Below are 5,600 nucleotides of genomic sequence, written 5' to 3' on the forward strand. Positions count from 1 at the left end.
AGCATTTTTGAGTGGAGTTACAAGGCAGGATTTGACATAAGGGAAGATTTCAGCATTTAAATACAGAGCCTGTGCTTACCTGTCCTGTGTCAGCTCAGACTGCAGCACTTGCACTCGATGATCTCTGAGGTATTTTCCAACCCATATGATTCTCTGATTTCAAGAGTTACCCCACAACAAGCCAAATAAAACCTACATGATAAAAACCCATCCTCCCATGAAGTGTCCAGCGTGGATCTGGAGAAGTTCCTACAGCTTTTCCATCAGCGTTTTCCGAGAAAGCATCACCAGCTGGAACAGTGAGTGCTTTATGTTGGTACTCAGGGTTCCAGCAGGGGCAAACTCCCACGGAGCTTTATGGAAGTGGTAATTCCAGCAGGGTCAATCCCATCTCTGGCTCAACTGGATCAACATGCAGCTGAAGCTCACCTGGCCCAAGGTGCCACGGCTGGGCTTTGTCTCACACACACCTTTATCTCTGCAGGTGAGTCCCCACATGCACCTGCTTGGACACAAGAACATCCAGGAGCTGCTGCCACCTCACTGTCCCATGTCACCCCACTCACCCGTGCTCACCCACTGCTCCATTCTGCTTGTTTCCTGAAAATCAGAGCTTTATCCCACACAGTGTCAAGCAATGGGGATAAAAAAAGAGGGGACAAATCAGGGAAGCCATGCACAGGGTTAATCAGGGGATCAGGAATGTTGGGACATCAATCCTGCTGTGTGCAGGTGACAGCCAAGGGTGGGTTTTAAGTACCGTGATCCTTTCTGGAGCTCTGCTGACACCGAGGTTTGAACCATGTGGGGGTCAGCCTCTTCTCCCAAGTAACAGGACAAGAGGAAACAGCCTTAAGTTGTGTCAGGGGAGGTTTAGGTTGGAAATTAGAGGAAAGATATTCACTGAAAGGTGGTTGGGCATTGGCACACACTGCCCAGCGATGTGGTGGAGTCACCATCCATGGAGGTCTTAAAAAACATCTGTGGATGTGGCACTTTGGGACATGGATTAGTGGTGGCCTTGGCAGCACTGTTGGACTCGTTCTTGTGGGGTTTTCCAACCCAAACGACTCTGTCTGCCTGGTGCCCTGCAGAATTCCTGCTCCCCACGCTGAGCTGGCCTTGCACAGACCTCCCAGAGAGCCCCAGGCAGCAGCACTGCAGACTCTGGAGCTCCAGGGCAGGGGCACAGAAATAATCACCAGCCCGAGCTGCAGGGCAGGTTGTCTCAATAAACCTTGCTAAACACTGACCCAAGAATAGCCACAAGGCAGGGAGAATCAAACCTCCCAAACAGCACAACTGCCTCGGGCTCCTCAGGGGAGCAGAGAGGGTTTAGACACAAAACACCAGTTCTGCTTACGGCAGCAGAGAGCTCTGCAGCAGGCACTCCATGGCTACCTTTGCTCCAGCAGAACAAGGAATTAATGCTCCCCCCTTCAGAACACTGCCACCACTGGCACTTGCTCCCTGCTGTGGTGGCCCAAGGCCAGCTTGTTCCCTTCTCCCAGGCTGGCCAGCTCAGATGCCTCCCCCAGTGCCAGCAGCAGGGCAGGATGTGCCACCCCAGCCACCTCCAGCAGCTGGGGCTGGGCGAGGGCAGGACCTGCAGCTTCAGTGCACACAGGGACCACAGGCACTGGGCAGAGAAAAGCTTGGGTATGGTGCTTGTGGCTTCAGGACACCAATTCACTTCTTATTCAAAATGCCGTTTTTATCTATACCCCAACAACCTGCTCTTCCAATCCAAAGAAATGTTTAGAGTTGAGCAACAAACAGATTTGCTCAGGAAAGGAGGAGAATGGTAAACACACGCAACCCCCACTCGCCCCGAGGTGGTTTCACCTGACTAGACAACAATAAAAACTAAATCTTCTCACCCAGGGAAGGAGGGGGTGGGCGCAGAGAGGCAGAAACACAATAAAATAGAACCAAATCCAGGTGCCAAATCCAGGTTAGAGAAAGCCACGGGCTGTGGGAAGCAGCAGCTCCAGCTTCCCCAGCACCCCACGTGCATTGTGCTCTGGCTCCAGAGCTGATCCCAGCTTTTCTCAAGTGACCCCACTGGATCAAGGACTGGATCAAGCTCATGATGAAATCAGAGCACCGACAAACTTTCTGTCAGGTCACAACTTCCAAAAAGGAAGGGGACAGTGTTGGGCTTGGTGAGAGCACAGGGATTTCTGCATGAAGACAGACAAACAAGCCCCAAGGCCACTGCAGCTCACCCAGAAAGCCCTGCCTGTGGCCAGAGCAAGCCAGGCTTTGCTGGAAGCTTAAAAAACAACATGAAGGTGACTGGACATCGTTGAGAGAGGGACAGGGCAAGACTGGAGCCTCAGGGAGAAGGGACAGAGCAGCCACAAGAGGAAAGCAAGCAACGTGAGCCAAAATAGATGGGCAAAAGGCACAGGTAAAGGGAAAAAAAAACCAAAAAAGCAATCAAGCCAGAGAGTTGAAGGGAATTATTTAATGGTGATCAAATTGCAACACAATACAAGAGTACAGATAGCGTTAGCATGGACCTAGTCACACACACTTCCAGGTGAGGGAGGGGCAGCGAGGACAGGCTGCAGGGATCCCTCCCAGAGCTCCAAGTGCAGTCACTCACACAGGGCTTGCTCTCCATGCCTCCCGAGAGCTGCACAGCAGGATCTGTCCTGCTGTTAACCTTCCAGACACCCTCAATGCTCTTGTCCCTGTGCATTCCCTGTAAGAAACCACATTTGCCAAACCCCAACAACCGAGATCTGCAGCTTTTGCTCCAAGCCATGGAATGGAAGGAAGCAGGAACTGTGGGGATGAAACTCCACTGCAGCTGTAGGAGAGGGAGGGAGACTTCCCTGATGCTGCAAGGATGAGAAGACTTTTCTGAGGTTCTGTATTTAATGGGGACAGCCTTCCTGCCACTCAGATACACCTGCAGGCTTTCACTCTCCCAGGAGGTGACTTCCAAGCTCTGCCTGGACGCACTGGCACGCCTGGAGCCTTAGCCACGGGCTCCTCCCCCTGGAATGGGAGTGCTGAGCACATTCAGAGGTGGTTTGCAGTCCGGGCTCTTCAGAGCAAGGTGACACATTCACTCCATTCACTGCTGCGAGCAGTTCCGCCACCTCCCACGGCCCCGGGGCTGCTGCCTTGCTGCTCCCAGAAGGAGCTGCTCAGGCACAAAGAAATGCCCCTGGCACTGGGCACAGCCTCCCTCGGGACCCCATCTCCTCCTGTGCATCAGAACTGGCAACAGGAGCAGCTCCAGAGAGGTTTTGCTGCTGGAGATGACCAAGGCAGTAAAAACCAGAGCCAGGCACAGCTGCCAAGCAGCAGGATGAGAAGACTTTTCTGAGGTTCTGTCTTCTCTAGAGGCATGGACAGGGAACAGTCTGCTGCACCCACTAAGGACACAAGATCATATCCAGCTTAGCCCTGCTGGTTTTCCCACATCATTGCTGCCAAGCAGCAGGATGAGAAGTTTTCTGAGGTTCTGTCTTCTCCAGAGGCATGGACAGGGAACAGTCTGCTGCACCCACTAAGGACACAAGATCATATCCAGCTTAGCCCTGCTGGTTTTCCCACATCATTTGATGGATGCAGACTGAACAGAAGAGTCTGAGGACACTTTGGGATGCAGCTTAGTTGGAAGCATTGGGATAACATGGTAATAACTAATTAAAAAATCCCTCCTGCCTTCCTATGACAGAAATGCAGCAGCACATCCTGCCACAGGACGAGCTGGGTGTTTGAAGCACAGTAATCAGGTCTGCAGCACTTGCCAGGATCAGCTCCATCCCACTCTGCAGGTCCATGGAGGCTGGGCTTTGAGCCATGGGGATGTGTAAGCCAGCCACTGCACAGTGACAAGAGAGGTTCCAAAATCCAGGGATCACATTCCTCCTCTGGGTCACTCTGAGCAGGGGACAGGCACTGATGAGCACAAGGAATGCATCCAGGCACAGTGTTCCAGCTTTGCTGCCAGAGCTGGGGGTTCTATCTTTAAATAAAACACACTTAGCACATGACAGGGAAAAAGGGAATTGCATGAACAATCTACATCCACAGAAGGGCCAGCACAAAGAAAGCCAAGCAAAGGGAATCAGGCAACTTAAATTACTAAATCAAGTTAAAAAACTGGACAGGGGTGGAAAAGGTTGATGACATGACAAGTTCAGGATTCCTAGAAAGGTAGTGACCAGAGCCCCTGGCCTCACGTGCTGTTTGACATTACAACGTACTCAATGCACAGCTTCAAAGGAGCAAGATCCTAGTTCCAAAAATAGCTAAGCTGGGTCAGGTTTTCAGTTAAATGCTAAAGGCTCCTCCATCTAGTTCACAGAAAAATCCTCATCAACAAATGGTCAACCCACAGGAGGTACACAGAGCACATCCTCCCATCTCAACCATCACCAGACCTGCTTTTAGTACACCACAACTGTGGGCATGCCATCAGCAAAAAGGTCAGAACTGTTTAAACACCTCACTGCAAATGAGCTCATCCCAACATGAGCAGATGTGTTAGTGCATCCTCCAAGCTGAAGCTGTTACAGGTTCAGGACTGTTTCAGGGCATGTGTGGCTTGTTAATGTCCTGTCACCTCATGGTTATGGCTCCTGGCCCACCAGAAAGAGAAACCATCCTCCTCCTTTCCCTCAGCTGTCACTGCTGCCTCCTCTCCCATACGGTCTCTGATCTCTTCCAGTCACTGCCAATTTCCAAAGGCAGCCAGATCTGCCACAAAAATCATTCCTGGGTGGCTCAGTTGCAAAGCAGTTAAAGAGAATCCCCCCAAACTGTTCACCATCAGTGCAGCCCCTTCCCTGCACTTCTCAGTGACCCCAAAGGAAACCATGGGAGGGCAACTCTGCCACGGCCAAGGTGTACTGGAGAGGGCAGCAGGAGCACAACAGGTCAGGAAGGGCAAGGCCATGGGTGCAGGCTGCCACAAACCCCAGCCACACCAGCAGCACCAGCTCACACTGCAGTTTTGATGCCACAGGTGTCACCCAGGACCACAGGCTGCTCCCCAGACACCAACACCCTGTGGCTAACACGAGTTCCAGGTGACCCAACCCGAGCTTTGCAGCCCTGCACAGCAATCTGTCCCCTTCCCCTGTGGCCCTGCAGTGTCCCTCAGCCAGGACACGTGGCCACGTGCTCCTTCCTTGTCCAGAGCAGCTCTGCTGTGCCCTGGAGCTGACTGTCCCCAGGGCAGCAGGGTGCTCTGGCCCTGCAGAGGGACACAGCTGCCTGCAGGAGCTCACACCTGCCCAGCACCATCGAGAGATGACACAAGAGGAGCAGATTTAGACCAAAAGCAGTGGACATTTATTCCTCGTTTGTGCAAGAGTGTCAAGATGCATTTGGGAATGGCTGGGACAGACCCTGTGGCCGGAGAGCCAGCGGCTCCAGCCTCTCCTGCCCGATGGCTTGGGTTACAATTCTACTAAGAGGAGATAAACTTGCAGACTCACCTACTGTCACACCAACGATGCTGGCAAATACACTTGTATACAAAGAAAAGTTTCAAACTACATTTTTTCACTAGATTCAAGTGAAGACTTTGTTCCAAAAAAAAAAAAAAAAGAAAAAAAAAAGACACATACAAG

General features: G+C 51.9%; 1 long non-coding RNA gene across 1 annotated transcript; it reads left to right on the top strand.

The window, feature by feature from the left end:
* Window positions 1–2,470: 2,470 nt before the first annotated feature.
* LOC120498440 lies at window positions 2,471–5,577 on the top strand. Its single transcript, XR_005626682.1, has 2 exons — window positions 2,471–3,344; window positions 3,479–5,577. It is a non-coding gene; the product is annotated as an uncharacterized LOC120498440 (long non-coding RNA).
* Window positions 5,578–5,600: the final 23 nt, after the last annotated feature.

The sequence above is a fragment of the Passer montanus genome, unplaced genomic scaffold, assembly GCF_014805655.1.
Source record: "Passer montanus isolate IOZ18808 unplaced genomic scaffold, ASM1480565v1 scaffold15, whole genome shotgun sequence".
Taxonomy (NCBI): domain Eukaryota; kingdom Metazoa; phylum Chordata; class Aves; order Passeriformes; family Passeridae; genus Passer; species Passer montanus.